Here is an 11,800-nt window from a genome sequence, read left to right on the forward strand (position 1 = left end):
ATAGATGGATGGGAACATTCAGTACTTAGCTTTGAATTTCCAGACAGAGACTTGAGCTTGAGAGGTTTATTTGGGAGTCATCATCTATACTGCTAGGTGAGCTCACCCAGGGAGACCATGGATTGAATCCAGAGGAGGGCTGAGGATAGAACCTTGGGTAATAGCACTATTTAAGGGGAAGGTGGAAAACAAGGAGCCAGGTGCAGAACTGGGAAAATGGTGTCATGGAGGCCAAAGTGGTGCGACATCCAGAACATGGGAGAAGTCAACAGCGCCAAAGGCACCAAAAGACATTATCACTCCTAGACAGTATCACTCCAGCTAACTGGCTCATCACTGGCCTCAGAATCATAGACTTCCTTCTCATTAAAGTCAGCGTACTCCAAGGCTCCCAGCCTCAAATGTCTTATCCAAGGTGCCATGGTGGCAGCTGCCTGAGCCTGTTGTTGCTATTGTAATGAATGAATGAGATAATGTAGATGAGTGACTCTCAAATTTGGTTTAAGGACCCTTTCATATTCTTTAAAATTACCAAGAACCCTAGCAAGCTTCCGTTGACACGGGTTATATCTACCGATATAACCCATCATAAATTAAAGCTGAGAAAGTAAAAATTGTTTACTAATTCATTTAAAATAGACAGTAATATATGCATTATATGTTAACATAAGCAATATATTTCATAGAACATCACTATGTTTTAAAAAATAATTTAGTGCAAAGAGTGGCATTGTTTTACAGTTTTTCAGATTTCTTTAACTGAGAGAAAAATTCTCGTTTTTGCTCCTGCAGTCAATCTAAGACATGTCATATAAATTCTAGAAAATTCTACTGCATAAGCATGAAAGAATGATGGCAAATAACATCTTAGTATGATTCTGAAAGTAGTTCTGTCTTTGAGGACTCCCTAAAAAGATCACAGAGAACCTCAGGCATCCCTAGATCATACTTTGAGAATCACTGGTGCATAAGAATGCACTTAGAAAGCCAATAAAAAATGTGTTATTATCACCCTGAAAACCGATACCCAATGAAACAGTTTGAAGCTTTTTATGGACCCCAGAAAAGATCATGTTCTTTAAGATAATCCGTTCCTCTGGGAGTGGGCCCCTTAGGTTGGATTGGATTCAGTTGACAGATTTTGATTCAATTACCTCAGTGAGGCACGACTCAGGGTGGGTCTTGTTCTTCTTGTTGGAGTTCTTTATACACAGAGGACTGATAGCAGCAGACATACAGGAGAAAAAAAAAAAAAAAAGCAAGAACCAGGAGAAGGCACCTAGAAGCTCAGAGTGGAACCCAGGAGAAAGGAAGCCGCAGATGGAGCTGTCCCAAGCTGAAGCAACGCGGCCCTAGAGAAACAGATGCCTCCATGTGCCTTGCCCCGTGGGGGGAGTCCAGGATCACTAGTAGCTGACACTTGGTGAGACTGCATCTCTGATGATGCCTTGATTTGGACATTTTCACAGCCTCAGAACTGTACGCTTTTAACCTAATAAATTCCCATTATAAAATCCAACCTGTTTCTGGTATATTGCTCCCAGCAGCCTTTACCAAACTACAACACCCCAGGTATTTGAAAGGAATCTCTCACTTGTACCTGCAGTTTGCTGAAGGCAGGCATTATGCATGAGTAACATTGCTCCAAACAGGTCCTCAGGCCAAGATTGAAAAAGGGTTTCTAGTCCAGATTCCTTATTTTCTCTTTCCTGGGAATGAAATGAAAACTGTAAATGACAATGTGCTACAAAAATACAAGGTGTTAATCTGAGATAGATTGTTTCAAGATAAACTGTTAGTTGTTATCTCCAGGGCAACTACTAAGAAAATAACTCAAAAAATATAAAAGCAGCAGCAAGGGTATTGAAATGGCATTCTGGAAAATATCTGTTTAACAAAAAACAAGACAGTAATGAAAGAATAGAGGAATGAGAAGACATAAGACATAGAGAAGACAAACTGTTAAAGGGCATATGTAAGTCCTACCTTGCCAGTAATTACTTAAGTGTAAATGGCCTAAACACTTCAACAAAACAGCAGAGCTGGGAAGTATGGCATAACAACAACAACAACATGTTCCAACTATATTCTGTAAACAAGAGATACACTTTAGATTCAAAGACACAAATAGGCTGAAAGTAAAGGAATGGAAAAGGATTACTCAAAAGAGAGCTGGAATGGCTATGCTAATATTAGATAAAATAGACTTTAAGACAAAAATTGTTACTAGAGACAAACAAATACACTTTATAATATATGCAAGGGTCAATCTACCAGGAGGACACAACAATTATAAACATATATGGACCTAATAACAGAGCCCCAAAAGACAAGAAGCAAAACCTGACAGAATTGAAAGGAAAAACAGACCATGCAACAATAATAGTTGGAGAGTTCAATATCCCATTTTCAATAATGAATAGAATATGGGAAGTGGATGTGGCTCAAGTGATTGGACACCCACCTACCACATGGGAAGTTCTGGGTTCAGTTCCTGATGCCTCCTAAAAAAGACAAGCAAGACAATGAGCTGACACAACAAGATGATGCAACAAGAGACATGAGGAAAACAGAATGAGAGACACGACAAAGCAGGGAGCGGAGGTGGCTCAAGCAATTCGGCTTGACCACATCGGAGGTCCCAGGTTTGGTTCCCGGTGCCTCCTAAAAGAAGACCAGCACATAACAAACAGGCATGGCAAATGCAAACAATGGGTGGTGGGGAGGGGTGAAATAAATAAATAAAATAAATCTTTATAAAAAGAATAATAATGAATAGAACAACTAAGCGTAATATCAACAAGGAGAGAGAAGATCTAAACAGCACTATAAACCAACTAGTCCTAACATGTCTATAGAACACTTTACCCAACAAGAGCAGAATACACGTTCTTCTCATGTGCACATGGACGTTTTCCAGGATTGAGCAAATACTAGATCATAAGAGAAGCAATATATTTAAAATGATTAAAATTATGTTTTCTCTATTCACAATGGAATAAAATTAGAAATGAATAACAGAACGAATTTTGGGAAATTTGCAAACATGTGGAAATTAAACAGCTTACTCTTTTAAAAACCCATGGGTCAAAGAAGAAATCATGAGGAAAATTAAGAAGTACTTTGCAATGAGTGAAAATGAAAATACAGCATACCAAATCTTATGGGATGTAGTGAAATCAATGCTTATGGCTATAAATGCCTATAGTAAAGAAGAAAAATCTCAAATCAATAACCTCATCTTCCACCTTAAGAAACTAGAAAGAGAAGAGCAAACTAAACGCAACACAAGCAGAAGGAAGGAAATAATAAACACTATAGCAGAAATTAATGAAATAGAAAATAAGAAAACATTCAATAAAATGAACAAAATCAAAAGTTAGCTTTTAAAAGACAATTGACATAACTAACAGAGCTGATTTATAAATGTGACTGTGACTGAAAGCGGTCGCCTATGGAAGTAAATGTCAATTGAAAGGAAATTAGAGAATAATCTAGGGAATGCATAACATAGTGATTTCAGTGGTGGAGTTCTTATTTTACCAAGTGCTAAGAATATGGTGATATATGGAAATATTGCAACTAATGAAACTAATGGATGATAATTAACAGTAATATTGTAATATTTTACAACAATGGCAAGAATATATTTTTTCAATACTAAGGGAAAACAGTAGGAGGGTACAAACTTCAAACTTCCTACTGAAGTAATGAAACGTTCTAAAATTGGCTGAGGTGATAACAGCTCAACTCTGTGATGAAAATGAGAGCCCCTGAGTGTGCACTTTGAGTGGACTATACAAAGCGTGGGGCTGTACATCACCGGGAGTCCAGTGGTGGGCGATGGACTGTGGTTAACAGGACAAATAAGAGGAAGTTTTCTCCTGAACAGTAACAACTATGTAAAGCTAATATAAGTTGTTAATAACTGGGTGGGTTGGGGAAAAAGACACCAGATGTGAGCTCTGGGCTGTAGTTAGTAATATTATGACGATGCTTTTCCTTGTTCGTAACAGCTGTTTCACAACAGTGCAAGGTCTTGGTGATGGGGAGATGTACGGGAGCTGCATTACTCAGCCAAAGGGGCGCTGATGCAAATTACCAGAAACTGGTTGGTCTTTAGAAAGTGTATCTATTTGGGGTAGGAGCTTACAGACACCAGGCCATAAAGCTCAAGTTACTTCCCTCACCAAAGTCTTTTTGGAGCAAGATGATCGCCGACATCTGCGAGGGTTCAGGCTTCCTGGGTTCCTACGTTCCTGGGGCTGGCTTTACTCTGGGTTCAAGGTTCCTTCCTTCCTGGGGCTGGCTTCTCTTTCCTCTGGGTGCTGACTTCCCGGGTCTTCGGTATCAAACTCTAACATCAGAAACCCCCAACTCTGTTCTTGTCTTTTATCTGTGAGTCCCCACCCCCTAATCATAACTCAGTCATTCCCAGGTACAGATCAGATCAGCATAATCCAACATTTCTTTTTGGAATTCACCAATTATATCAAACTGCTACAGGAACCTTATATGATGATTTGCATGTATGTTTTGTAAATTCACAACTTTTACTATACATTTATTGTTTATGTATATCCTTGTATGAATGCTATGTTTCAATAAAAGTTTATTTAAAAGTAAGGCAATTGACAAACCTTTAGATAGACTGACCGAGAAAGAGAGAAGATTGAAATTATTATTATCAGGAATGAAAGCGGGGACACCGTTATCAACCTTCAAAAGGTTAAAAGGGAAAACTATGAAAACCTAAATGCCAACCAATCAGAAAACCCAGATGAAATGAACAAATTCCTAGAAAGACACAAACTGTTGAAACTGACTCAAGAAACAATATAATATCTTAAGAGGCCCACAAAGAGTAAAGAGATTGTGCAAAACAGATGAACTTGAATTGAATTACTAAAAACAAAACCAAACTTTCCACAAAGGAAAACTCAGGTCTAGATAGCATCCCTGGTGAGTTCTATCAGATGTTCAAAAAGAAAAATTAACGTAAGTATTTTGTAAACTCGGGGTGAGAGCAGCCTTCAGAGGTGAAAATAGCACTGGAAAAGGGGTCCAAATTTGGGGTTAAATTATGGTTCTGGCTTTTACTAGCTCGCTGAGCTTGGGCAAGTGAGCTCACTTCTCTGAGCCTAAGGTTCCCATTCCAAGATTACAAATGACACTGGCCCTATAGACCCTACAAGGTGGTAAGTGTCTGGGGTTACCCTGTGAGAATGTTTACTAGACTGTAAGTACTACACAAATATTACTTTTTACTATTAGGGTCTCCATAACTTCATGCCAGGGTGGTTGTGATTGTGAGGGAAGATAGAACCACCATCCCTAGGTGATGGATGGATTTCGAGTGTTTTTATAGCCGCCACCTTCTGCTGCCTGGGACAATGGTTATGTTCTCCAGTGCCCAAGAGATTGTTGTTATTATTACAATGGTTATTTGGATTATCTTCTTTTAAGAATTTTCACTTGTCCAACCTACTGCTTTATTGCTTTTGTTTATTTCGGTGCGTAAGGCATTGTTTATTAAAGCAGGATGTGTCTGAGCTTCGGTCAAATGTTGATATGTATAGATTAAGGTTTTACTCAACAGAGTGATCTCAGAATGTTTTCCTAGAAGCGGCATGTTGCGCAGCATAGATTTTGGTGTTAGCCATAGCTGGGCTTATCTTTTTTTTTAAGGAGGTACCGGGGATTGAACCCGGGACCTTGTATATGGGAAGCAGGCGCTCAACTGCTTGAGCTACATCTGCTCCCTGCCATAGCTGGATTTTAATTCCAGTTCTATCACATCCTAGTTGTGAGACTTTTGGCAAGTTATATTACCAAACTTATTTGAGCTTCAGTGTCTGCATATGTAAAAAAGAGAAAAATTGCAACTACATAGGACTGTGGTGAGGATGAGGAGACCTTGTTTGGCAGAGGGCTTTATGAGAGGTTAATAAATCCAGCTATTGGGCCTGGACAGTGAGTGGTCAAGGTCAGCTTCTCAGCTTAGGAGGAAGGTGGAGGGCTATTTATCAGTTGCCTACTCAGTGCCAAGTACTTTTTCATCTGCTCCATCACGTGATTATCACAACCCTGAAAGGCAGATATTAATACTCACTTGCATGGGACCAAATGAAGGCTCAGAGCATCTAATTATTTGTCCACGGTCACACAGGTCTTAGTTGTCCTCCTGAGGGTGGAAATCAGGTGTGACTGATTCCTGAGTCCAGGGTCTTTTTAAATTTTTTTGTACAGCGTCCATAGCTTGTGGTCAGAGTTCTCCTTCTCGTGCATCTTGTTCATTGGCCTCATAAGCAAGCGGGTCTGCCTTTGGCCACGTGACTTCTCCTCCACCCCCACCTCCAGCCGCGCTCTGGAGGCAGGCCTCCTGGTTTGAGTGTCTCAGCAGACGGTGCCACCACGTCATGGGTGCTGTGGAGGGCCTCAAGGGTTGGGTGCAGCCCTGGACCACTTGAAGAAAAGGTCTCCTCCAACCGACCTCAACCTTTAAATGTCGCCCGGAGCCTCCTCGGAATCCTCCAAGGAGAGTTAGTCCTCCTTTTCTTTGTTTTCCCACAGAAACCTTCCAGACCTCTGGTGTATATTCCCCATTATATTTAAAGCAGCTGTTTATTGGAGTCCTTCAGGCTCCGTGGAGTCTCTCTCTTCTCTGTGTCTGAACCTCCTGCCTCAATCAAGAATGATTGAAGGCAGGGCTTCTTAACATTTTTTGTGCTGGGTACCTCTTTGGCAGTGAGATAAGCCCATGAGTCCCTTCTCAGTTTTTAAATAAATGCAGTAAAGTACATAGGATTCCAAATGAAGCCAATTATATTAAAATATACAGTAATCAAAACTTTTAAAAACCAAATTTGGATATAATAATATATTACTTTTTGTGTGATCTATGTATCTTTTAAAAAAAAGACTCACCAGATGCAATGGATGTGTCATGATGACGGGGGAGAGTGTTGCTGTGGGGGGAGTGGTGGGGTGGGGGTGAATGGGGACCTCATATTTTTTGAATGTAATATTTTTTAAAAATGAATTTAAAAAAAGGCAAAAAATAATAATATATTACTTATTTGTTAGCATGTTAAATAACAAGACCTAGTAGTGGATCTAATAACAACCACAATTTTAAGGGGAGTGAAGAATACAAACAATATTTCAAGATCCACAACTTCAGTATAATATAAAAAATCTGTGGGGGTGTTGGGGAGTGGGGTATATGAAAATCTTTTATGTTTTTTAAAGTCATGTTTCATGTGATTTATTTCTTTTTTTAAAAAAAGGCGATAAAAAAAGTAAAAAAAAAATCCATGATTTTTATCGTGACAAAGTCACAGTTGGCTTCGAGTACTACTGTGGTTTGTTATCTCTGGTTATCTCTGTTCACCTGAACTGTGGGTTCATAATTGAAGGGAATGCCAAATTTAATAAATATGTAATTTTTCTCATCCAAATTCACAATTTCCTGAATTCTATCTGAAGACTAGATTAAGAATCCCTGATTCGGTCAATCACCTGAAAGTCTAAGGGGACTGAAGTTGACCCTTCTTCCCTGTGCTTCCACGATGCTTGCAGTTATACCGACTACATTGAATTGCAAATATTGATATTTGTTTATCTGTCTTTCCCACCCACTAGACTAGAAACACCTTAAGAAGGAGGAACTGTCTTACTTACCCTCGTTTCCTATCAGAGTGCTTGGCTTTGCGTTGGGTCTCAAGATATGCTTGGGAGCTAAAGTGAGAGTATGATGAGATGTAATTTATTAATGAATGATAAAAAGGTTCAGTACTGCAGCAGTGGGTTTCCTTGTATACCTTCAGACTGCCCATCTTCAAGGTGCATCTCAGAAGAGCCTCTCCTTTAAGGAGTTTCTGACTTCTCTTAGCCTCACTATTTCATCTTCTAAGTAACTTGTCTACTCGGTTGGGATGCACCTTGGCACTTAAGAGCCAAATTATGTCTGTAATTCTTTTCTTCCTAATTCAGTTGCAAAGCCTTGATGATAGAAACTGGCTTACAGACTCTTGGGGTAAGAAGCATGCTCATTCAATTAATAATTGGAAAGAAAATGTATGAAGTTTATATACCAACCTGTATTTACCCCTTGGCGATGGGAATGTGGGGTGAGAGATTTTTATTAAACATATCGTTTCAACAGGCATATATTACATATATTGAGTGCTGACTGTGGCCAGACTTTGTGTTAAATATTGATGTACCATTAAGGAATTCAGAAGCCAGTAGGAAATACTGATAGACAAATAGGCCATTGCATCCTGTGGAAGGAAAGCTACGCGAGAAGACAAACAGGACGCTACGAGAACACCTAAGAGGGACACATTTTCTAACCTTGAGCAGGTGGGTGTATCAGAGAAAGCTTCCAGAGTAAGTGGTGTTTAATTTGAGTCTTGAAAGATGAGGAGCAAGGATTTGTCAAATAGAGGGATGTGGTGGCTTCAGGTATAGGAAATAGCTTGTGCCAGGTGAAATAAAGACCCACAGGCCCAGATAGCTTCACAGGTGAGTTCTGCCTAACATTTAAATAAGAATTAATATCAATTCTTCAAAAACTTTTCCAAACAATAGAAAAGAAGAGAATATTAATTCATTCTCTGAGACCAGCATTACCCTGATACCCAAACCAGACAAAGATATCAACAAGGAAAAAAACCCTGTAAAACAATACATCTTATATAGACAAAAAGGTCTGGGAAACCAAATCCAGTAAAATATAAAAAGGATTGTACATCGCAACCAAGGGGGATTGCAAGATTGGTTTAACATCTAAAAATTAATGAAATGCACACCATAGCAACAAAATTAAGGGGGGGAGATCACATGATCCTCTTGGTAGATGCATGAAAAGCATTTGACAAAATACAACATCCTTCACGTAAAACACTCAACAAATTAGGAATAGCAGAGAACTTCTTCAACCTGATAAAGGCCATTTATGAAAAACCTAAGCTAACATCATATACACTGGTGAAAGATTGAATGCTTTTGCCCTAGGATCAGGAATAAGACAAGGATATCCACTCTCACCATTTCTACTCAACATTGTATTGCAGATTCCAGGCAGGACAATTAGGTAAGGTAAAGAAATAAAAAGCAACCAGATAGGAAAATTTGCATATGCAGGATTTCATACATAGAAAATCTGAAGGAATACATGCACACACACATACATACATGTTGTTAGAACTAACAAGTTCAGTAAGGTTGCAGATACAAGATTAATATACAAAAATTAATTGTATACCTCCATGCTAGCAATGAACAATCCAAAAACCAAGTTAAGAAAATAACTCCATTTACAACAGCATAAAAGAATAAAACAATTAGGAAAATTTTTAACAAAAGAAATGTAAGATTTGTTCATGAAAACCTACAGAACATCATTGAGAGAAATTAAAGAAGACCTAAATAAATGGAATATGACATCCCAGGTTCATGGATTGGAAGACTTAATTTTGTTAAGATGGCAATACTCTCAAAATTTTTGATCTACAGATTCAGCACAATCTTACTCATAATCCCAAGTGCTCTTTTTACAGAAATTGATAAGATGATTTAAAAATTCATAGGGACTTACCACACTCAGCTAAGATGGAGTTGAAGAAGGACAACCAACACACCATGGAACCTAGAGTGATTACAACTGAAAAAGGGAGGATTGCATCCAGCATCCAGGTGGAATCTGACCCTCCTCTTGACATAAAGGTGCAATGGACACAACCAATCCAATGCCCACATAGAAGAGGTGGCATTGGATTGGGAAAAGTGGTCATAATGGACAAAGGGTATGGGGAAAGGCAGGAAGAGATGAGAGGTGGAGGCGTCTCTGGGACATGGAGCTGCCCTGGATGGTGCTTCAGAGGTAATCACCGGACATTGTAAATCCTCACAGGGCCCACTTGATGGAATAGAGGAGAGTATGGGCCATGATGTGAACCAATGTATATGAGGTGCAGAGGTGCCCAAAGATGTACTTACCAAATCCAATGGATGTGTCATGATGATGGGAACGAGTGTTGTTGGGGGGGGGAGAGGGGGGGTGGGGGGGTGGGGTTGAATGGGACCTCACATATATATTTTTAATGTAATATTATTACAAAGTCAATAAAAAATAAAAAAATTAAAAAAAAAATTCATAGGGAAATGTGAGCAACTCAGAATAGTCAAAGAAATCTTGGAAAATAAGGAAAAGTTGTAGGACTTAGATTTCCTGATTTCAAAATGTACTATAAAACAATAGTTATCAAAACAGTGTAATGCTGGATAAGGACAGATGTACAGGTGAATGGAACAGAATTGAGAGTCCAGAAATAATCTCTTACTGCTATGGTAAATTGAATTTTGCCAATCTGGGAAAAATATTTTCAACAAATAGTGCTGAGACAACTGAATATCCACAGACAAAAGGATGACATTGGAGCCCTTTATCACACCATTTGCAAAAGTTAACTCAAAAGAGATCATATACCTAAATATAAGAACTAAAACTATACAACACTTAGAATAAATCATAGGTATAAATCTTTGTGATCTTGGATTAGCTCATGGTTTCTCAGATATGACATCAAAAGTATAAACAACAAAAATAGAAATTATATAAATTAGATCAAAATTTAAAGTTTTGGTGCTTTAAAGGATACCATCAATAAAGTGAAAAGAAAACCCACAGGATGGGAAAAAATATTTGTAACTTACACATTTGATGAGACTTGTATCTAGAATATATAAGGAACACTTACCAGTCAATAACAAAAAGACAAAACAATCCATTTAAAAAATGGGCAGAGGATTTGAATAGGCATTTCTCCAAAGAAAATATACAAAAGTCCAATAAGCTCATGAAAAGATGCTCAACATCATTAGCCATTAGGGAAATGCAAATCAAAGCCACAATGAGATACCAATTCACACCCACTAGAATGGCTACTATTAAAAAGGCAGAAAATAACCAATGTTGATGAGAATGTGGAGAAATAGGACCCCTCATGCATTATTGGTGGGATTGTAAAATGGTGCAGCCACTATGGAAAACAGTTTGTCAGTTCCTTAAAAAGTGAAGCATAGAATTACCATATAAGCTGGCAATCCCACCCTTAGCTACATGCCCCAAAGAATTGAAAGCAGAGACTCAAACAGATACTTGTACACCAATGTTCACAGCAGCATTATTCGCAATAGCCCAAAGGTGGAAACAAGCCATATATCCATTGACAAATGAATGGATAACCAAACTGTAGTATATCCATACAGTGAAATACTATTCAGTCGTAAAAATAATGAAGTTCTGATTCATGCTATGTGAAATAAGCCAGACAAAAAAGGATGATTCAATTTATATGAAATATCTAAAATAAGCAAATCATAGAGACAGGAAATAGACTAGAGGTAATTAGAACCTAGGGAAAAGGGAATGGGGACTTATTGCTTAATGGGTAAAGAGTTTACGTTTTGGGTGATGAAAAAGTTTAGTAATAGAGGGTGGTAATGGTAGTACAATACTGTAAAAGTAATTAATATTATTAAACTGTATACTTACAATAGCAAATTTTGTGGTGTATATATATACAACCACAGTTAAAAAAAAAACCCACAAGATACCACTTCAAATCTATGAGGATAACTAAAATAAAAACGACAGGTAATAACAAGGGTTGGTGAAAATGTGGAAAAATTGAAACCCTCATATACTACAGGTAGAAATGTAAAATGGTGCAGTCACTTTAGAAACCAGTCTGGAGTTACCATATGACCCAGAAATTCCACTCCTAAGTAT

The sequence above is a fragment of the Dasypus novemcinctus genome, chromosome 9, assembly GCF_030445035.2.
Source record: "Dasypus novemcinctus isolate mDasNov1 chromosome 9, mDasNov1.1.hap2, whole genome shotgun sequence".
NCBI lineage: Eukaryota > Metazoa > Chordata > Mammalia > Cingulata > Dasypodidae > Dasypus > Dasypus novemcinctus.